The sequence below is a fragment of the Triturus cristatus genome, chromosome 4_1 (genome assembly GCF_964204655.1).
Source record: "Triturus cristatus chromosome 4_1, aTriCri1.1, whole genome shotgun sequence".
Lineage (NCBI taxonomy): Eukaryota > Metazoa > Chordata > Amphibia > Caudata > Salamandridae > Triturus > Triturus cristatus.
Genome location: NC_140585.1, coordinates 632,614,678 through 632,638,792, shown reverse-complemented (window position 1 = coordinate 632,638,792; position 24,115 = coordinate 632,614,678).

Genomic DNA, 24,115 nt, shown 5'->3' with positions numbered 1-24,115 from the left:
CCCCCCCAGTTGTTTCGGAGCCAGCAAGGTTCAGGGGGCCTTCGTTTATCCTGCTGAGTCCCCCGAGCGGGACTCCAACGTCCAAGGGGGCATTGTTTCAAGAGTCCAGAGGGACTCCATCGTGGGGGCATATTATTTTAGAGCGCTCGTGGGGCTCCAACACCCCGCATTGTTTTCTCCGAGCGCTGGTGCGCTCCACGTTATTGGGGGCCATATTCGTTTGTTTAGAGCCCAGGGAGGCTCCAACAACTGCCCTACTTGTCCTAAGAAGGCACAGTGGTGCCCACGCTCGTTTTCTCCAGCTGCCCAGCACTTAGTGGGCAGCTGCATCGTTTAGGTTGTGCCCCTGTGCATTGTGCGCCTGGCTTGCGCAGCCTGCGCAGTCGCGCCCTGACAGTTGGAAATTGGCCATTTCTGCACCCCTGAGAGGCCAGTTGGCCTGGGGACAGTTTCTGCTGTGTTGTGCCCTCCCCTAGGGTACCTGGTGATTTTCATATATGTACTTTTGCGCCTGCGCAATGTCTTCATGATATTTTCCTTCCTAAACTGTGTTGATGCATTGGAGATTGTTTTACTAGTAGTGGTTATGCTAGTGTGTTCATGTTTCCCTGCGTGATGTTTTCCTCGGGTGGTTAGGGTTGCGTAGGTGGTACTTACCTGATACCAGTAGTACTGGTTGTGTGCTACATTTGCTATTTTTTACTACAGTATTTTATATCCTATGTGCTAATTTCTACAAAGTGATAATTCCTGACAGTGGTCCATGTGGCCCTGTCTCCTGTACATATAATCCCTTGTAAATTCTGCCCGTGCCTGTTGGCACATTGTAAAGTGTGTGTTTTTATCTAATGTGTTTTGGTAATACAAAGGCTATTTTTATATAATACCTTGTGTGGAGTTTCTTTTGTGGTGGGCCTTGGGTGTTGTTGCTGGGTGCGCGCGCAAACGCTTTACACATCGCCTCCGGGATAAGCCTGACTGCTCGTGCCAAGCTACCAAGGGGGTGAGCAGGGGTTATCTTTGGCGTGTACCTTCCTTGCCCTGACTAGAGTGGTGGTTTCTGCCTGGCTTTGGCGCAAGCCCTAGCCAACCAGAAATCCAATTTCTAACAACGGCCTTTGTGTAATTGTGTAGGCGTGCATTTCACGTCGGCCAGCCCTGTCATTGGCGGCTTGGGCACAGAGCTCATGGATCGCCCCTGCCATGGCCACGAAGCCCTCCCCCATGTTCTTCTGGTCCTTGTGTATGCGGCATAGCTGCCGATTAATTGACCGCAGTGCTTTGCTTTGCAGGCGCTGTTCCTGCTGCATGCTCTGTTCCAGGCCTGAGAACACGAACCCTTCTGCTTCAGTCGCAGTGCTGCTCCTGGGCCTTGATCTGGATGTCTCCTGTGGTCTACTCCTTGGCGTTTGTGTGTCATGAATGGGCATATGGGACACACCCTGACTCCCCTCTCTCCTGTTGGTGTAATCCCCTGTGGCAGGTAATTTGTCCTCCAATAGAGGCAGTGGGGGCACATGTGCGTGCTTCCTGCGCTGGATTGGCTGCTGCTCTGTGTCATCGCTGGAGTCCGCAGGGTGTGCAGGCTCCTCTCCCTCTGTGCTGTCTTCTTGTGCCATGCCATGTGCTGTGGATGTAAGGGGGACTACATGAGTTTGTTTTATTGTCTGCATGTGGCAATCAATAAAGTTCCTACTTTTTTTTGGCTAACCTCTGACACTGTATCATTCACTTATCCCCGACCCACATGTTTCATTTCATTTCCTTAGTCTCATGGACACACAGTCAGACACAGTACTACGAGTCCCATGATACATTGCTGGGTGTGCTGTAAGACCTGGCCTGGATTGACATTTTGGGAGTTTACTATGCGCATTTGTGGAAGTGTGCATGGGATGGGGAGGAGTGCAGATTGATTTTGCATGCATCTTACCTTGACTGCTGGATGCAGGGTCGGAGCTGTCTATGTCAGCCACACCACCAACGCTCTCAGGCAGGAGAGTAGACTCCACGAGCTCCTCATGGGGGGTTGGCTGCTCTGCAGTGGATGGTCCTCCTCCAGTCTGATTTGCGTCCTTCAGTCTGGCTGCCACCCTCTCCTTGGACCTCTGGCGCATGTCGTACCACCGCTTGCGCAGCTCTTCGATGGTACGTGTGGTGACTCCCACTGCATTCACCTTATTCTGTATTTCTAGCCAGATTTTCCTCTTCCTCGCCTCTGGGACACGTAGTGCCTTCTTGCCGAAGAGGAGCTCATGGCTGCAGACCATCTCCTCAATGAGGACCTCCTGCTCCTTTTCAGAGAACTTATGTTTTCTCTTCTTTTTCTCTGCATCCTTGCCCTGCTGTTGTTTGGTGGAATCCATTGCTGGTTGCACTCTCCTGGGATGCCTCCTCACACTCCCCAAGCAGCCTCTGGGTGTGGCTCAGGTGAGCAGGTGCAGGAAATCACTCCAGTTTCCTGTTTGTGATGTCATCAGGCTGCACCTGGCTAGCAGATTCCCGTTTTTGCGATTTCTTAATTAGCGAATTTCGTTATTAAGAAATCGCAAAATGGGTGTCTGAGAATTATTTGCGATTTTTAAGAAATCGCAATCGATTTGCGATTAATTTTTTACATCCCGTTTAGAGAATCTGAATTTGCGAATCGCAAAATATCGCAAATTAGGAATCGCTAAACGGGAGTTTGATACATATGCCCCTATAGCGGCTACAGGAGGCAATTGCCTTATCTTCGACAAGCAACTAACCAATGTTTTACTCCCCCTCTTCATCCTGCACTTGACAGGCATATGCCAAATATTCTGCTTGTAAGCGGCATATGAGGAAATGTAGGTCACTGGAATATTGAAGTGGAAGAATATGATTTATTCTGGGAAAATTACAATCTTATCGCATTCCATGCGATAATATTTGAAACATCTGTAAAACATTTGGTTACTAAGCTGATTACTTTTGGAAATGTTGCAATAAAATGCATTGATGTTTTCCAAACATTTTACTCTAGGGAGGGTGGGCCTCTCTAAACAGACCATGAATTTGAAATACTGTTAATTCTCACTTCAGAGGTTCGAGTAAAACCAATGGCTCCTTAGCCTATATGGCTGGAAAATAATGCTTTGAAATGCATCATTTGGCTCCATTTATTTCCAAAATCTGTTTCAAATCAAGGACCACTTTGGGAGATTCATCTTACTTAGTATCCCTGTGAAATCTGGCTTGGGCATTTGCATTCTACCTGTATGAAAATTATCCTAGCATCAGTGGATCACCAGCACATAATGCAAAAGCACCTTTTTAAACAGTATAATTGTCTCAGAATTGTTGGCTTAAAGGTAGATCTTCATCATCTAAGTGCAATTCATTCATTTTTTAATTTGTTTTATTTCTACTGGCAGGTTCTTCACTTCAGAACTCAAGGAATATCATCAATAAGTACACGCATGGTCTCTGGCTACCTCCCACAATACCTCTATCAAATTACTTTCCCACTTCCACAATAATGGGACAAATATGTTGAAGAGGGTCAACAGAGAGGCAGTGGATCCGGCTAAGGACAAAAAGGGAATTAGCACCCTGATGATTGTCTGTGACAAAATGGAGGGTTGTCTGCAAACTCATGCCCAAACTGGTATATTTGTGCAATGCTTGGAATTGAGGGAGACTCCTCTCAACCTACGTTATGGGAAGACTCGCTTTTTCACATAGAGAACTGGCAGAATGAGAACCATAAAGGCCACTGGCGATGATCGCAGCCCTGAAAGCTGACAATATCCTGCTCATAAAATATATACACAGAACATGTTAACACTCCCTGCACAGCAACATAACATGGCTGTGCTCATGATTCTTGGGTGAGAGACGCGCAGCACAGACCACTTACTACAGGGTTTTGTGTGACATGGCCACTATATTGAAACAGGTGCACATCACAAATTATCCAAGGCATTCCGCTTAACAAAACTAAAGCCTCACTATACAAAGATGTCACCTATATGTTCTCCTACTCCGCACCTCTAAAATGTCCCCTCATAACCTAACCCTGCATCTACCTACTTCTTATTGTACTGCACTGCTACAATTTTTTACCTACTTCTCCTACAGCGTATCACTGCATCTGTTAGCATCTAACTAACTTAATTTCCTATAGCATAACCTTTAACTTCCTGGCTTGTCCAGATGTAAGCTTGTTCACACTTTCCCTTTCAGCCTGGCTCACCAATGGCCACAACAATAAAACATATCTAAACCCAGGCAAACATTTTGGCCACCACATCTGCACCTGTTTCAAGTGACAATGACACAAAACAGGACCCGCTTACGCACCTGTTCCAACCAGAAGCCCCTGTGGATAGCAAAATACATACCAAGATAACTGGATTAAGTGATATATGGATGAGAGTGGGGCCCAACTTTCTCGTGCTGCAGTCTCTACCATCAACCAGCTCACATTCATATGAAATGGTGGTGATGTAGCCCAAAGTGCATACCCTGCTTCTTGGACTACCACCCCTAAAGTCAAGTAGCTCAAAACTTCTATTGGCAATCATCCAGACTGCACCACTTTTCTCAACACTCCCAGGGGGTGGTCGGCTACCCCCTAAACCCCTTTTGGGTGAAAGAGGCGCAGCAAAAAACACTTACAACAGGATTTTGTGTGAAAAAGACTGCTTTATTAAAACAGGTGCACATCACAAATTATCCTAGGCATTCCACTTTACAAATCTAAAGCCTCACTATACAAGGGCGTCACCTATATGTTGTCCTATCCCTAAAATGTCCTCCCACATCACCTAACCATGCAACTATCTACTTCCTACTGTACTGCACTTCTGAAATTTTAACCTTTTACTTCTCCTACAGTTTATCACTACATCTAGGATTTGTGCTTGTTCACACCCTTACTTTCAGCCTGTTTCCCCAATGGCCACACAATAAATCTTATCTAACCCAATGCAAACATTTTGGCCAACCGCCACTCATAAAAAGGCTGTGCTTGCGGCATTTTCCTGCCTGCCCCTCCATGCTCCCCCCCTTTGACACTAAAGTACTGAACCTTACGGGGATATGCACAATGTCCTTGCCAACACTTCTCTTCACTCCAGCAAATACAAATCCATACCAATCCTTGAAAGATGCACCCCCGTCCCCCCGAAACAATTCAGATCCATGATGTCCTTCCTGCTCCATCCCCTTTTGCCAGCCTCAATTTCCACCCATATGCAAAAGGAATGCATTCTGAATTTGCTTGCTGGTACCCCCAAACGCTTCACTGCCTTTCGCAGGACCGCTAACAGCTGAAATGCCATCAGAGGTGCACCATCCTTATGCCTGAAAACCACCTCGCTTGGTTTCCGTGTCCTGGCCCGAAAGCAGTCTCCCCACCAAACTGGGCAATATCTCCCCATCGGGTATGCTTGCAACACCACCTTCGTGCCAGAAGACCTCTGAATCATCTTTGATTTATGCAACCATATGTCTAGCCGGTCCTCCTGCCTTTCAACGTCACTCCAACCGAACCCTCACATTCCCTCTCCCCAACATTTACAACTCTGGGAACGTGCCAAAAAACATCCATGTCAGAAGGGTAGTGAATAAATCTGTCTTCTCTCTCCTCTGCACACTGACAGCAAAGAGCCGATCACTTTCCTAAATAAATTCCATGTGAGAGGCCTTCACTTTCACCCCGCATAACCCCACTCTCTGGACCAACCTTCCAGCTTTCATGTTCCCAATACCCCTGCTGATGGCGCGTAGTCCCATACCAATTTCACCACAAAGGTGATGCCCATCAATTTCCCTGCCACGGTGACCCATGGTAGCCCCCTTTTGGTCATAGGCAAAATACATTGCACCACATCTTCTGTTCTACTCCACCCATCCAGTCCACAGCAGGTGCTCGTTCACAAAAGTTCTGCCCAAAAACTCATGGAAAGCAATACTCCGCCCCTCATTTTTCCATTCTGTTGGCCAGTCCTTGACAATTCAGACCAAAGCCTACAACTCCTGCCGCACCTGAGAATATTTGAACATTACATTCTCTCTTTACTGGACTCAGCAACGGAATGCCAATAAATGAGTCAACTAAGAAACGCCACGTGTGCAGATCCTCCTTCACTCCTGCTGACAATCGTACATAATGATGAGGTAAGGACAAACCCGCCATTGACAGGCCCAGTCTCCTATAAAGCAACTGTCCTGCCCCTACCACTCTGCAAGCAAAATTCAAGTGTCAAAGAAGGACCTGCACTTCCTACACTTTCACCTTTTTTTACCCAGCATGCAATCCAACAAAGGCTACATTTTCCGCTTTGTGTCTGGCCAGTAAATGCACCTCCATGGCTACAGAGTCAATCTTGCTTACCCAAAAATGCCAGCACTGTACTGGGTCCCACTGTCTCATCTGGAGCTAATGGAACTCTCAAGTCCTCCATGAGCGATTCAAAACTTGCCAGCAGCTGTGGTGTGCAAAAAGAACAACTGAGGGACAGAATGCAGAACAATATCATACATTCACCCCAATGCAGAGATCTGGACCTAAATCCATCGTTTTTTTGCTCCCCATGCCATTCCAGTTTGAACCCAGCCATATGCAAATCAGTCTTGACCCTGGGCCCAATGGGAACAGTCCAGCCCAAACTGCCAGGCCAGGTCCTCCCTGGACTGGAAACAAGCATCCTAGGACCGGTTTCGGGGTTTCACCCCTCATCACCCAGGATAACTTGACTCCAGTGGCATGGAGAGCACGGGACCTACATCTGGGCACACCCATCCCACTCGGGGTTACAAATGCAAAAAGAAAAATTGATGGACAGAATGCAGAACAATATCATACATTCACCCCAGTACAGAGATCTTGGCCTCACCAGCCAGGATAGCTTGACTCCAGTGGCAAGGAGAACAAAGGACCCACATCTGGGCATACCCGTCCCACTCGGGGTGACAAATGCAAAAAGAACAGTTGATGGACAGGATGCAGAACAATGTCATACATTCACCCCAGTACAGAGATCTGGTCTTAAATCCATTGTTTCTGTGCTCCCCATGCCATTCCAGATTGTACCCAGCCATATGAAAATCAGTCTTGACCCTGTGCCCAATGGGAACAGTCCAGCTTGAACTGCCAGGCCAGGTCATCCCTGGACTGGAAACAAGCATCCTAGGACCGGTTTTGGGGTCCCCATGCCACTGTGGTGTGTCACATGTACATGCCCCATACACCACCTAAATTGCCACTGCAAGAATGAACTAAAATGCTCAAACAAAGCACAAGATATAGAACACCCCATTGGCAATGCTTTGACCACATACCACTGGCCCTGAAATTGTATCCCCAGCAATAGGGAATCATCAGGGTGAACTGTCAGCCGCCGGAACACTAACTTAATGTCACTTTTGGCCATCACCGACCCTTTGCCTCTCTGACCACATGCTCCACGATTGCCATGGCCACATCCACAGAAGAATAAGACACTGATGCCAACTCATCTGAGATAAAATCATTGACCGATCCCCCTTCAGTCCAAGAAAAATGCTGTATCAGATTAAATTGCCCTTTGTCCTTCATGGGAAACACCCCAATGGGTGACGCAATCATGTTTTTCATTGGTCACTCGTTAAATGGTCCTTCCATCTTGCCTTCCTGTACTTCCTTCAATAGCTTGTCCCAAACTACTTGCGTGTGCTCTCTCACTGACTTCAGGTTGTCAGTCCACCATCTCTCCCTCTGGCCCTTATATCCTAGTCTAAACCCATAGTTAAAACCATCCTGCAATAACCCTGCATCTTCCTCCCTGTCATAAAAAATGCAGCCAGAAATTCAACCTGTCTAAATTTATTGGTGTATGAGCCACAGTTCTCCTGTCACCGGCTGCTGTTCTGGGCTGTTGTGAGCCAGGGTCCTGTGGTGTTGTTTCCAGTGTCTAGCAGGTCCCCATTGGTATCCCCAGCCATCCTGTAAGAGTGTATGAGGGCATATTTGGAGCACTCATGCCGGAATTTCCAATATTCACGTGTGCACAATCCCTTGTTGAAAACCCAACAAGCTCCCAGTGACATGCCTTGTCCTTTAGTTGTTGACCCTACCCCCAGCCCGGCGGGTAGGACATCCTTGAAAGAGCAGATACTCAATCGGCAGCCACTAGCTGTAAAAATGGACCCATGGTGTGCTGCCACAAATCTGAATCAATCTCTCCCCATTTTGCCTCCTCGTCCAGTGCCATACAAGCTTTAAACTCATCATCATATTGGGCCCATGCATATCCTCCATAAGTGATCTGCCCTTCCTTCTGGATCACATCCATGTACTTAAATAGTCCTATGCACTGCTTAGGGAACTGCTAACAGTACACACTGGTGCATATTAGAAACGCTGCTGTCCAATTCTCAAAAGTCAAGGGTGTCCTGGGTCTCTTGGGCAACTCGTACTCCTCTTCCTTGGTCCTTCCTTAGATCGCAGCTCCCTGTGGAGCAATTTAAACATCTCCCCTCATTCCCCTTTCCATATATTTTTTGCTGACAGCATCAAATGTGTCCCTAAAGGTTTTGTTGTGCCAATTTAGGGCAGTTTTTTAATCTTCAATTCCTTACTTTCCATCCTGTTCTCCTTAACCACTGGGTCCACCTCGAACCTCATGTCACAACCTTGCCCTGCTGCACCTCGGGTATGCCTTCTGCCTTTCCCGTACAGTTACCCCCTTCTTTGGGCCTTTCCTCTTGCATTGTGTCTTTTCCCTTATGGTCCACTGTGTCCACCCCCGCATCCCTCACATACAAGCCTTTATGCAGCTTTGTTCCTTCACTCTCTTTGTCCTCTCCAGCATCAACACCTGTTGTAATGTTCACTGGCAGTGTTTCCCTTGTCCGTTCCATCTTACCTGGCATCAAGGTTGGAGCTGGCACTGAATTCTGCCGCATAGCCAGCTGCTCTCATCTGTCTTGAAACTGTGTACCACTGGGCCTCGCCTGCGTTCTGTTCTCACCCTGTAACACACTAGGAACAGAAGGATTAGCCTATCTTCCCGACTTTATTGGCACCTTGTTGTAAACCGTCTCTTTTCAGCCTTCAATGTGGCATCATCATCCACCACCGCGCCTTCCTACAAACTGTCCGTATCATAATCCATGAAGCTGCCCTAAATGTTCCCACGGCTGCACCAAAAAATCCCCCCAGATCTTCTTCTGTCAGTGATTGTCCCCTCCCACAACGTAGTCCGGCCAGCCGTATACCAGGCCCAGACTTTTCTTCCCCTTGAGGTGTGTAAGTCGCACCGTATTCTCCTGAGTCTGCCGCTCTGTCATGCCTTGCAATCTGCAAGGAAGAAGATAGGACTGGTGTGCTGCCCCCTGCACCCTTGACCCTTCTGGCACCCAACACCACCTACCTTGCTCCTCAACTCCTCTCGCCTGAGCATTCCCTTCACATGTGAGCAGTCTGTCTACTAGGAGCAGATCCCAGTAGGTTAATCCCTCCTTTCACTCCTCAACCCCTGATGCTCTTGTCCCCCACTCCCTGAAGGTGTGACACCCTTGCGCACTGCACGGGTGTACACCTTCTTGAGCCTTTGCCTTTCCACCATCAGCGATCCCTCATGCAACTTACTTGTGTCATCTGTCCCCCTCCCCTGCCTCAGCCTCCTCCTCCTGACTGCAATGCAGAAGTGCCGCAACCCCTGCTGAGGCTGAACCTTTGTCTGCCACTATGGCCGTACCTCCACTCCTTTGCCAAGTCTGCCCTTCTTTCCATATTTCCCCACTCACGCAGTACCCTTAACCAGAATTCCTCCGCTCTTCAGCCCCGTCCCCTAAAGTCACTGGCCCTAATTTATGAAAAGTGACGCATCGCTGCAAGAAAACAGCGATGCATCACTTTTCATTGCGCCCTCCTTACGAATCCAGTGATGCGTTATATTTACTGTATGAAGCATCATGTCGCAAGGAGTTACAGATACGTCAGTATTTCTGATGTATCTGTACGCGCAAACATTATGCATTGCTGGAGTGTGTCACAAAAGTGACGCAACTCCAGCAATGAGTCATTACACATGGGCAAGTCCCATGTTAAATGTGCCGGAGTCAGTCTTATGCCTGCCATGAGGCAGGCATAAGATATTGACGCATTTGCATCCTAGAAGTGGAGCAGTGAAATAGTATAGAATTCACTGCGTCATTCTACAACCCATTTTGCTTCGGAACGCCCCCCTGCATACATTATACCTGGCACAGGTATAATGTGGCACAGGGGTTTACAAAGGGACGCATCTACCTAGATGCGTCACTTTGTAAATGTGGCGCAACAAATGGCGCATTTTTTGCACTGCTGGTGCGTCACAAAAGTGACGCAACGCAGCCCAAAAGTGACGAAAGAGGCTCATAAATAAGGCCCATTGTTTGGCCCTCAGACCCGCCTACTATGGTCACTTTACAGCCCTCGGGCCTGTTCTACCCACGGGACTCCCCCCAACCGTGCCTCTTTTTTCCCTTTCGGGACTCTCTTTGCACTTTCGAGCGGCCCCAATTGCTAACCTCTGCTCCTTCTTATGCAGCACTGCTGACAACTGTGGAGGGGAACAAGCCCAGACCATGGTCGACTCCCCCTCCGACGCCTGACACACCGGGTGTCCCGAAATCACCTTAGTGCTGGCTGCCACGAGATCGAGGCACCCCACCTCCCACAACAGCCTTAGCACATGCATCACTTTGTCTTCTGCCATCCTAACCCAAACAAAGTACCACTTTCTACCAAATGACAACTTTCCCAACTTTTTCCTGCTGCAAATCACTAACAGCCACAAGGTCACCTTTATGTGAAATGGCGGCGATGTAGCCCAAAGTGTGCAAGTATGCCCTAACAGAAAGTAGCCCAAAACTCCTATTGCCGGTTATCTAGTCTGCACCACCTACCTCAACATTCCCGGGAGACAGACCTCCCCCCTGGTCGGCAGCGCCCCAAACCCCTAATTTCAGAACATTTCTCAGATCAAAAAATCACATGTCAATGAAAGGAGCAATCACAAACTACCTGAGAGGAGAGGTGATAAAATGTTTTACTTTCACAAGGGATTTTTTTTTAAAAACCCCAAAAAGAGCATGGGAGAGGACAAGTTCGCACAGCGGGAATGGTTTGAGGTGAAGTGGCACATCACCACCCTATAGGGACAAGAACCTGCCATTGGGACAAGGAACTGGCACTTTAGAAAGCTTTTATGAGTTGGCCTACAGCCTACACAGATGGGAAACATCCTTAACCACAAAGGCTTTTCTACGCGTTACGTTTACAACGGTACACTTGCCACGTAAACGTCTTTACCACACGTATGCCTTCCACGACCGTCTTTACCACGCAAGCTGCACTGGAACGTCTTCATCTTCATCCGGTTCAGTCCTTTTTTAATGTCGGCGAAGACGTGTGTTAAAGGGTGCAATTAGAAAAAGGAGGCTTGGGGGGTCTCCCCAAAAATAAAAATAAATGCATGCAAAAAAAAGGAGGCTTGGGGGGGGTCTCCCCCCCCAAAAAAAGAACCTGTTGCAACGTCGGGAAGTGGAGACAATCGGCGTCGTTTTAGAGGAAACGGAATGACGCTTCCTCTTTACGACGTACAACGTCACCAAGGAAGATCGAGGAGAGGACGTGAAGAGGTAAGGGGAATATAAGTTTCAAAAATATATATATATAATAGATTGAGGGTAACCGGCAGGGGTAATTATAATAAGGATTGGGGGCTGGGGGGTCACATAAAGGTGCAGGGGAGGGGTATAACCTTTTCCAAGAGTATGCCATTACCGTGCATGAATTTATAATGAAAATCGTTGTAAAAGTATGCGTGGTAAAGGAATATTCGTGGTAAAGGTTATCCGTGGAAATAGCATTCCGTTGTAGCACATGCGTGGTAAAGGCATGCGTTGCAATGGAATGCGTTGTAACGACATACAACCTAAGCGAATAAAAGGCCTACGTTTTTCAGAGTTCATTTTGCGTACCTCCAGGTCAATGTACTCATAGGTTTCAGTAGCGGGGCGCCAGGAGTTTGAATAGATTACCCCTGCTGGTCTTTACTCTTCATTAGCACCCCTGTGTAACCAATCAGAATTCGTTCTTTGTGAGCAATAACTATCTGTGTAAGTTATTGCTCACAAAGAACGAATTCTGATTGGTTACAAAGGGGTGCTAATGAAGAGTAAAGACCAGCAGGGGTAATCTATTCAAACTCCTGGCGCCCCGCTACTGAAACCTATGAGTACATTGACCTGGAGGTGCGCAAAATGAACTCTGAAAAACGTAGGCCTTTTATCCGCTCACTGCTGTAAGTGGGGTACTTTTGTTCAAAGCTTTATCGCTCGCCTAGCATTTCGTCTATTACTCCCCAAAGGCAGAAAGACTAAATTGTCGATAGCTGGGATTAGAGTTTCACTGCACTCACTACACGTTCATTTTCTGCCACTTCATAATTCACACACACAAATGCTCAGTGAACGCAATTAGATGGAATTTTGTCGTCGATGTATGTCATGTTCAAGATTTGAAAGGCTTTTTGCTGCAAGAGTATTCTCGCCAATCTCTGCAATCAGCAAAATTGCCTATCATATATTAATGAGATATTTAGATTTGTACAACTAAGTGGTCTTTCCTTTATCGGGGGCTTGTGTGAACAAGATAATTAGTCCAAGAGTAAAGTAATTTCTCTGGAAATTACTGTACTTCGCCTGAAGGGACTGGTCCATTTTTTCAACTTGATGCGTGCAAATTCTTTACCATGCATTTACAGAAATACTTGTTAGGATAATTGATTTAATTTCAGTACACGTCAAGATACTGCAGTTTCAAATGTAGACATTAACCATAATTATGATAAGTATGTGGATTTATATTAACGTATTTCACTTATCCTTCCCATGAAATGTGCTTATTTTTACATTCAAACGTAATTCCATGCAGTGGAGTTGCATGGAATCTGACCACGTTCTCCTTCAAACCTTGTACGTAACGCAGTTTTTCCAAGTGAGACATAGGAATTGCACTTCTCGCATAACGTCCGCCATTTTAAAAGTGACATTTTGAGAAGTCCTGGCTCTTAAGCATATGCTGGACATGCTTAATTGTTCCATTTATATCAATTTTTTTCCCTTTTTGCCTTATTATGGAGTTTATTCTTTCTCGCTCCATTATTGATTTTTTTAATTCCATTGGGGGTATCCCCATAATCTCTTACTTTACACCTCCCATTCCTGACCTATATATTCTTTACTAGCACACCAGCTCCATTTTCATATATGCACTCCATGTAGTGGCCTTGGAAGGATGACATATGCATGGGCGTCGATTCACCAAAATACTAGTGTTAGCAGAAGTGACATCACACATCCATTGATTCCAGTGACTTCATAAGAAGTGATGTCATATGACCTTTGCCCCTGATGTTAAGAACCCCGTAATAAGTTCACATTTAGCATAATACAGCAGTTGCTGGCACAAATACATTTCTATTTTATATACAACTATATTCTACTTGGGATGCTGACATGATGTGCCAGGAACATTTACACATTTCATTTCTTTTTTTTCAAGTGAGAAATGTTCAATACAAACAGTAAGTAAATTCATATACAGAATAATCCATACTATATGTGTAGCATAATGGAGATCACAAAAACTAACAAATTAATAACAACAATTGACCATCATCTAAAGAAAAACACAGTCAATGACATCCTTCCACATGAAAGTAAAAAAATAAAAAACAATAACATTAATTGATTATAAATCCCTGTTAAAACCTGCCAATATTTTATCAAGTTTTCTCAAAGAAGAGGAGACTTTTCCTTTAGCCAAGGCCATTTCAGACTCATAGACGTGTCTCTGATTGAGGTTGCTGGTTTGAGCCCTTAAGGTGAGAATGCTTCTCTGAAGGTTGCTTACCTTTAGCTGCTACAGTGTGAACTGCTGATAAGCATGAAATAAGTGCCCTCACTTCCCCCTTTAAGGTAACCCTCTTCCGGAGAGGTTTGCTCTTAGTGCCAGAATCCCCCATCTTTCCTAGCTGCTGTAGCTTCAAAGGTTTACCAGGCTGACATAGTATGAATGGCTCTGATAGCTTCCTCTTAATATTACCCCACCTCTCCTGAACAAGCTGGGCACCTTCCTCTTGACTGCAAAGTTTATCGCAACCAATGCTACCCTCTGGATATGGTCCAGAGCATAAGAAGCAAGGGAGGCTCATGTGCAAATAGCTGCCTGTCATGGTCGTTTGCCTGCTGTGAGATTGACCGGGCATTAGGTTCTAATGAACCCACATTAGAGTCCCAGTCTGTAGTCACTTCAGCCACCCCCGCCCCTCCAAAGAATCTAATACTGTACTCACTGCTTTTGAGCAGCCTTCCAGAACCTGCTGAGCTTCTAGGTGGGAGAGTTTATCTCTTCCGGGGGAAGGTGCAACCGGCGGCTCGCTATGACGTCTAAGTCGAAGCTGGGGGCTGGTAGAGTGATGCATACCAGGCAGGTCTGCCAAATCAATAGCAAGAGGATCACCTTCTGTCACCGAATCCACAGAGGATGGGGCGACCACTATACTACCTCCAGTCATAGCTGCCGCCATTAGTGCCACCGCCAACAAAGCCCATTCACCTTTTGCCAGATTTCTGATGCACATCGACTACGTGTGCCACGGGGTCCCTGCCAATCAGGTTCCCAGGGCCTGTGTTTTTCCCCTAACTTGTACCATTGCTCCCATGATTGGCACAACTCTGGCCTGCCTGTAAGTCCCTTGCCAGGGGTACCTGTGGTGCTAAGGGCTTGTTAGCCAGAGAAAGGCCTCTGAGGGCTGCAGCATGTATTATGCCACCCTCAGAGACCTCTCACCACAAACATGCACCACTGCCATTGCAGCCTGCACGTTTTGGTGCAGCTAAAAGTGAAGAGTCGACATGACACACGTCCTTGTGTACCATGCCTGCCCAACACTGCATGAGGCATAGGTAAGTCACCCCTAAGGCAGGGTGCTCTATACCTCATGTGAGGACCTATTTTCATGTGGAGAAAGGCCCTTATAATATCTAAGGCCAATTTTAGATATTATAAGTGCACAGTTATGCCATACTGAGTATATGATCTGGAAACTGGTCACTACGAGTTTCCTAGTACCATAATTCCTTTACTGAATCCTGGGATGTTTGGTATCAACATCTCAGAATATTAATCGTGCACTGATTTCAGTGTCAGATTTATTAATCCATGCTCTCAGGGGTCCCTTCTAGAGGGGACCCTTGAACCAAGCCAACCACTAGTTGGTTCCTGACTGGTAAACACCGGTCTGCCACCATGAGACAGGTTTCTGGACCTCTGGGGTGGGAGCCTTCGCTCCCAGGATCCAGGGCACAGAATGAAAGCCTTTCCTGAGCTGAGGTGTTCACACCTCCCCCAGGTTAGACAGAGTCATCTGTGGTCAGGGAGCTTTAAAGGCCTTGCTGCCTTTGTAATTCAACCCAAGCCTCTCCTGCTATCAGGAGCAGGCCCCCTTCCTGTCTCACTCCCTTTTTGACAGGAAGACAGGCAGAAAAAATTAGAACAGCCCAGAAGGTGTGGCCACCTCTGCTAACCCAAACCCTCTGGTGGGGGAGACGAGGTGAAGCACATCCTTCAGTGCCCGCCATCTTAAAGATGGCAGTCACCCTCCAATTAGGGTTAGGGATTGTGCCCACTCCCGCACATGGGGTAAGCACACTAATGGTGTAGTGACCCTAAGGTCAGTAGCCCATTGGCTACTGACCTTGAGACCCCTAAAACTCTCCCTAAATACAGAATGTAGGGGGCAGCCCTGAACCTAGAAGGTAGATTAATGCAACCTATGATGAAGAAGAATGGAAGAAGTCGCACAGCAGAGGAGACTGTAGAGAACAACTGACTTGGTCCCAGCCCTTCCGACCCGTCCAAAGATCCTGCGCCAAAAGTCGACTTGTCCCGCAGCCAGCGACCTTCAGAATCCCTGGGAGGACTGACTGCCTTCCCAAAAGACCAGATGTCCTGCGACCAGCAGCTCTGCTCAAAAGATACTCCAAAGAAAGACTCGGAGCCTGCTGAGGATGAAGAACCTCGACGCCTATGGCATGAGTCCAAGTGGCCCACCAGTCCCACCGAGGTCCCCCAGTGCTCCAGAGTCTGAGTCCATCATGGGTTGACCCCTCCAGGACTCTCCGACATCACCTGCATGGAGACCCCCCCAACTGGGAGTGGCCCGGTAAGATAAAACCTGACCTCATAAGGCACCCCTGCATCGGCCCACTCTCTGCCCTGGAGACGAGGACCTGACCTGCACCTTCATCCCAAGCCCTCCAACTTACCTGCCCAGCTGTTGGTTCCTCCTGGTAGACTTCCTGGATCAAGCCTGCAGCCAAAATCAACAAGCATTGGCATAGCCAATAGGTCTAGCTTTTGGGACCTTATAAGTATTTAGTTATGCAGCACAATATCCTTGGAGCAACAACATCAACTGTTGCATGGCTAAACACTTATAAGGTCCCAAAGGCGAGACCTATTGGCTATGCCAATGCTTGTTAACTACTGGAAGGACAGCAATGCCCTTATTAAAAAGGACGAGGGGGGCCAAATCAAATCAAACTATAAAAATGAGGCACTAGAAATCTGTTGGAGTTGCAAGGCAATGAGAGGTCTCCCTGAGAGGAAGCGGATCCCGGAGACACTGCAACTGACTTTGTGACATCACAGTGTCTCTTGGCGATCAGCAGTATCCCACTTAGTAATAGGACCGTAGCCCAATCCAAAATGGGGCCGATAAGCGGTGTGTCAGCAGAGCCATTGCCCAGTGCTTTCCTCGAATATTGTTTTCCTGGTGTCTCATGCTTGTGAGACTCGTCGGGTAAAATGTGCCTTCAATGAAAAGGAGCAAATGGCAGTCGCTGGCTATCCATGTGTGGGCCGTTGCCGTGTAGAGGCCCTGCCTTCGCACCGAGGAAAGGCAATGCAGGACTCACAAAGCCTGCGGGCGATGGGGGTAGAGGCTTCAAGAGATGCATCTTAAAGCCCAGAACAACGACCAGAGTCAGTCCCTGTGACAGAGTTAGAGGTGTCGGGGGGGCGACGCTGAAATACCTGAACAATGACAAGAGCCTGCCCCTGGTCCGGCCAACACCATCGGCAAGGCCAGACCCACGATAAGAGGGATGGGGCAAAACAGTGTCAGAGGCTAAATGGAAAATAGGTAAACACTCTTAAATGCCAAATTTAGATAAGATGAAATGGGAAAAAATAAGCTAGGGGATGTTTCCATAAATTGGAAACTACCCAAAATGTTAATAACAAGCATTGGCCGCGCGAGGGGGGAGAGGGGGGAGAAGCAGGAGTTCTGTGCGCGCACTTGGCCCCCTTCTCTAATTGTTCTATCTACTGCCGTGTGGATAAGGAAACTGGTGTGAAATAGCAGCAGGGAAGGGGGCAGAGAGGAGGCTCTGAGGGAGAGCGACGTAAAGCCATATGGCTGCTTTGCGCACGTGCAAGCCTTGTGTACTATGCCAGTGGTAGCACTTTGAAAACTCCCTTACTAAATGTCTCGCTAGCAGCGCATGCTCGCTGGCTCAGTGAGACCTAAAAACCGGCAACCTCCATAGGATTGCATTGGGCTCCCGACACCTCCTAAGCACCCTGCACCCAGCTGCCCCTGCGCCGCTGGTGATGTGGAATTGGTGGTGACCTGGGCCCCCTTTGCCCTGACCGAACCCCCAGGAGCTTGCCACCCAAGACTGAGTGGCCTGCCCGTGAGTAGCCCCAAACCAAGGTCCCCCCTATCCTCATTGGCTAATATTGACACCCTGCATTCTGCACCCAGCCGCTGATGGTGCACTTTGAGTGACAGCCGGAACCTTGAGGAACCTTGGTTCTTCCCCCCCAAACTCCTATCCCAAAACCTATTTACTCACCTGTAACTTAACGCTTCGTTTTTCCCATAGGACTGAATGGTGGGGTTTTCTCTAAAAAAAATTCTGTGTTGAACTGTCTTGTACGGCACAAAGAGTAATCTATTTCTTGCACAAGAGTTAACCTGCTTACAAATGCCTTGTGTTGTGTAAACTGTGTAGAGAGCATGTATCATACCAAACTAGAACTGTAATTGAAAAGTAATCGAAAAGTGCTTACCAGCATTAACTGTTTTCTCAACTGCAAAAAGTAATCTGAATGTTCCTGCAAATACAGTTTTTATTGTCTTGCTGAAAGTAACATTGTATGAAGAGTTTAATTTACCTGCTACTAAGTGAATCTTGGTTCTAGAAATAAAATAGCAAAATAACTTTTTATATACAAACAATTGGTCTGGATTCAATCTTCGAGTGTGTGACATTATTTCTTGCTTGAGGGTGTGCAACTAATATCTAACACTACCCTCCTAATAAGACAGACTGCTCAACCACACTGCCACAAAAGAGAGTAAGGTATTATCTACTTTAGCCTGGGCTATACCTCTGGGTATCCACTGGATACCCAGAGGACACATTATATCTTACGTTGGTATAGTATATACAAAGCCAACTTCCTACAGTCAGGAAGCACTTTGTCATGAGAATTATGTTTTGGGCAAATTTTAGTTTCAAATTAATTGACACTAAATCACAATAAAAAAGCCTTATTTTATTCTCCCTTTGCAGCAAGTGTAATGCAGTAAAGAAGAAAGATTCCCTCTTTGACAAAGTCCTGCTTACATTCCACCACAACCTTGCTTGTTTGCTTGTACCTAATTTTACCATCACCACATGTATTCCTCTAGTATTTATGGAACCTTTGAGAATGTGGTGACTACATGAAAGGTAAAGCCAGTGTGTTGTAACTTCTAATGTGTGTGTGGATATGTAGTGAATAGTCAAGTCAATAATACTTTTATTTGATTTCGTAAAAAATCGTAAAATATTGTAAAAGCACGTTATACACAATGGTTTAAAAATGGTGGTTTAAGATATGCAAAGGATAAAGACACTGTCGTCATTACTCAATCCTCATCAACAGTTGAAATAAAAAATATTAACTTTACAATCAGTGCAATTTAAAAAATGCTGGGCTATTCATTGAGGAGAAATCAGAAAATTGTGCAGGAGCGGGTGAGAAGAGAACAGTCAGTATAGTAAGAGGCACTCAAGTTGATTCTTGTGTATTATCTAGTTCTTTGGAGCCATTTCCCAAAACGTAATGGTTTTGCAGGACAGTTGGATTGGCAAACCTCCAAGGCATTCAAATACAGCTGCTCTGCATGTCCTTAATTGGTTTTTCTTTAAAATCTCGCGAAAGACAGTTTTTCGAGTTTCTTGAAGCGAGGGACAGATGCATAGGAGGTGTAATAACGTCTCTTCTCCCTGTCCACACAATCGGCTTTTTTTCGTCAGCCATATATACTTCCATTTCGGGGTCAAGTCCTTCGTGGGGAAGAGCCCCAAACGTAGCATCGTCAGATAATGCTTTTTGTGATGTGCAAAGTGTTCTGACAGATATTGTTGTGGTTTCAGCGTCTGATAAGATTGAATCACTGCCCATGCGTGCTTTTTTTTTCCATTAACAAAGAAATTTGTTTGGTTGCAATGTTCACAACATTTTTGAACATGGAGTAGGAGGTGATTGTGTGCCAGGCCTCTTCGAGGTGTAGGTTTGCGAGTGATTCTTTTAATACGGTGACGATGGAATTATTTTGTCTCGCTTGCTGTTCAATTTCTGCCCAGCAAGAGTGGGCTAAGGTATATTCCTCTGCTTGCCTCATCCGCCAGTAATATTTGGTCACCGCTCCTTGTCGGGCTGGTTTCTGGTTTTTAAGCCCATATTCCAGGCGAATCTGTGACTGGGAGATTTGCCTGGGGATTGAGAATAGACTCTTAAAGAGACTCAACTGGGCTTGATTTAAGGCGGCTGAATCTTTTGTGTTCATCAATTCTGACCCGTATGATATAGTTAGAATACATTTTTCTGCAATTACCTTTAGCAGGTGACTAGTTGAACAGCCTTTTAACTTCTTCTCTAGAGTTTTAAAGGCGTAGTGGAGTTGTTTTGCTTTCATTTTTCCTTGGTCCATCTGGTGGTTAAAGTTGAGATTGTGATCAAGTTGGAACCCATGATATTTGTATGAATTCATCTGGGATATTGGTTGGTCATCTAGCTTCCAGATGAATTTACCTTTTGACCCTGTTTTCCGATGTTTAGAAAAGCATAGCACCTTGGTTTTCTTGAGATTTATTGTTAATTGGGCTGTGATCATGTATGCTCCTAGTTGGGTCATTGATCGCTGAAGACCTATCGGTGTTTGTGATAGAAGAACAATGTCGTCTGCATATTGGGGGCTGGAGATTGGCGTGTTACCCAGATTTGGGGGGTCAGTTCGAACTTGTTGGAGATGCTTCTCAAGGTTGGCAGTGTAGATGTTAAATAGACAGGGGGCCAACACGCACCCCTGTTTTAGTCCGTTTTTGGTTGGAGTCTTGCTTGTTATACTGCGCCCGTCTCCTATCTTTACTTGTACCCACATGTCTTAGTAAAGGTTGATTATAGCCTCCAGAAGCTTGGTCGGTGCCCCCCAATTTTGCATTTTGGCCCATAGACTTGCTCTTGGTACTTTATCGAATTCTGCTTTAAGATCAATGAAGCACGAGTGCGTGATTTTGCATATACTTGTTTGGCAGGAGTGTAACCACGACAATGTTGGTACGGGTACCCATTCCAGCCCGAAATCCAGTTTGCGTGTTTGGCATCAGATTTGTACGGCTCACCCAATCTTCTAGATCTACCAGCAGATTCGAAGCATAAATCTTGGCCTCAACGTCAATTAGTGCTATCATTCTATAGTTAGCAGGGTCCGAGCATGAACCTGATTTGTATATGGGGTTTAAGATGCTTCCTAGCCAGGAGTCAGGGATTGTGCCTGATGCTAGCACGTGTGTGAAGAGGGAAGTGAGGATACCAGATCAAAATGAGGGGTCATGCAGAAATAATGCATTTGGCAGACCGTTGGGCCCTGGAGCTCCCTCAGGCCTTAGGTTTCTTATGATGTTGGGGACCTGCTCTTGTGAAATCACCGGGGTGAAATCTGATTGTTCTAACTTTACTGTGTCGTGGGCTATTCCTACATTTGAGACTCCATAATTTGCGACGTCAATAGGTGGAATAGCATAGTATGTATGTTCAATATGCGCTCTCCAGGTATCCTCCATTATTTCCGAGTTGAAATGGCGGTTCTTGCCATTTGATAACTGGTTGATGACTTCCCAGAAGAGCTTGGAGTCTCGTTGTTTGCTGGCATGGTGGAGTTTTGCCCAAAGAAGTTCTCTAAAGTCTTTCTTAGCCGCCTTGATATCCCTTTATAGATTTTTTTCTTGATTTTGATATTATCCTGTGAAGAATCTGAACCTCGGGTTCGTAGTTGTCTTACATGCTTATTCAGTTGATTTTTTTGTTTCCTTAGATTGCTAGTGAATCACGCTGCCCCCACTGACCTTCCTGCTTTGTGGCCGTTGCATTGTTTTGTGAATTCCTTATTTAGATCATGAGTGAAGGATACCCAGACCTTTATAAGTGATGGTTCGACTTTAAAACTCTCCAAGCGAGCAGTGCATGTGGCCATAATATCGCCGATATTTTCCCTTTTCCAAGTGAGTCGTTTCAGGTTATAGCATTGTGTTTGTAGGGACATTGCTTTGTCTGTTGTTAAATTTGCAGTACTTATGAGCAAAGAGAAGGTTTGGGGATGGTGGTCACTTTCTGTCCCTTCTTTAATTTGGAAATTTGAGATGTATGGGAGAATGTCCTGATCTGTTAGTGTGTAATCAATGGTTGATCCTGTTTTTTGCGTGACCCTGGTGTGTGCTGGGAGACACCCCGGCGAGACTCATCCGTTTAGTACGCACATTGACTGTTCTCACAGCAGGGATGGACATCTCTTACTGTGTGTATCACCTCGTTTGCTAGATCGAGTATGGCCTATTGATATTTCTTTGCTGCCATGTAATAGATTCATGTTGAAATCTCCTGACAGTATGATATTGGCATGTGGGTGAGCAAGTTTGAGGGTGGCTAGTATTGCTGTTAATCGATACTTGATCTCTTTTGTTTAGGTGATGGCTGGATGTAGACGTTCAATAATAGCAGGCTAAAGAAGGGTGAGGCCACTAATTTGATGCATGACATCTAAGTTGAGTCGAGATCTACTTCAGAAACTTGCCATGAGATGTAAGTCGAGACAAAGATGGAGAGGCCTCCTTTTGCTCTTCCGTATTTCGATTCTCTTTTTGCCGGATTTAGATATTCTTTATATCCCACAAGGTGAAGGGTTTGTCTGCCATGTCTCTTGAAAGAGAAGAAGGTCATACTGTTCGATGAATTCCATGAAGTCAAGATCTTCTAATTTTGTGCTTAGGCCAATGACATTCCAGGAGCAGATGTTACAACCATTGTCTGGTTTCATTGCTCTGTTTGAGTTTGTTCATGCCATTCCGTCGATGGTTCCATTTGTGTTTGACTGCCTATGACCAGTGTGCTTGACTGCTTCGGGGTGAGCAAAGGTGAGGGTGATTTTCCTTCCGGTTTGGGCTGTGCTCTTTGTTTTGCTGTATTCATTTGGGCCTTTCGCACCTCTAAGCATGCTCTCTGGTGGGTTTGGTTGTTGTAGCGAGCTTGGATAGCGGGAGCTAGCTTTTCTATTTCTATGCCCCATTTTGCAAATGACTCCTGCTGCCGCCAGATCTGCTCAATGATAGAATTGTCAGAGAAAGTTGCTGTAGTAATGTCATGACCGGTTGGGTCGGGGTTAAACTTAAACTCTATGCTTTAAATAGTTTTAATAGTACTCTTCTATTGAGGATGTCGTGGGTTCCCCTTGAGACATAGTGGTGGATGAAGTCCAACTTTTTGTAGTCCGTATTTGAACCGTGTGAGCCATTTACAGTACCATTTCTATAGAGCATTGGATAAACTCAGGCCATGCTTGCGTAATTGTTTGCATCCTTGAACTTTGATTACACTTATGAAGACAGACGTTCTTTCCAGACAGCAATAATTAGATGCATAACCATGTAAAATTTGGATTGATATGAATCTTTATCCTTGCGGTATTACAAGTTGGCATGTACTGGGATAGTCGACTTTGGCAGAGAGGTACAGCTGAGCATTCGTGGAGTGCAGCGCTATATATCACCTTATTTGCATTTACTTAATTAGAATTTTTGACATTTATCATCGTCAACACACTACTTCTGTTCGAAGTCATTTCTACTGACGCCTGACCCTAAGCCACTAATTATCCAGTCCCCCTTTACCGCGCTACTTATGCCAGCGCAATAGACGGTTTTCCTGATGAAGGCTGTTATGCCGAAACGCGCGTAGTTCTCATCTATCGCATTGTGTCTATATATTTTTTATATGTCTATTTCGTGTTGTTGTTTTATGATGTATGCATAGTGTGTATATTTCTTTCTATCCTTTTGATTAACTTTATCACATTTTGTTTACTGATTTGTATATATTGTCATATATATTTTAGTATTGCACGTTATATCAAACCTACAATGAATATTACATAAAAAACATCATTAAATGAAGAAATAAAAGTATTTTTCTAATTAAGGTTTGTGTCTATATGATTAGCATTGGAGTGGTTACATTGTATGATTCACATCGAATACATATCATTTTGGATATTCATCTACTTGTTATAGCCCTTTACCTACCTACATGGGTTCCCCTTGAGACATAGTGGTGGATGAAGTCCAACTTTTTGTTGTCATTAGTGAAATCAGAAGAGATCGACCACTGTTCGATTTCCTCGCTCTTTCCGATTTGTTTCTCCTCCGTGATTTGTCCTGGGACGATCGGGCAGTGATTTTGAAAATTTTGAACGTTACATATGATGTTTTGAATGTGTTTGTCGTCGTTCTTTACGGTCATTGCTGCTCCACTTCCCATGCGGTGATTGTTTATTAATTTAAGGTTGCTCCTGACCTCGCGGTCACCCTACTTAGGCGGGATGCCGTCCTTTATGCTGGTTGTGGTGACTTCTGGCGTCTTACAACCCGATGTGGGGGTGGTTTTAGTGTTTTTTGTCGCCTGGGTTGTTGGATACTGTTAGCGGAAAACCTGGAACTGGAA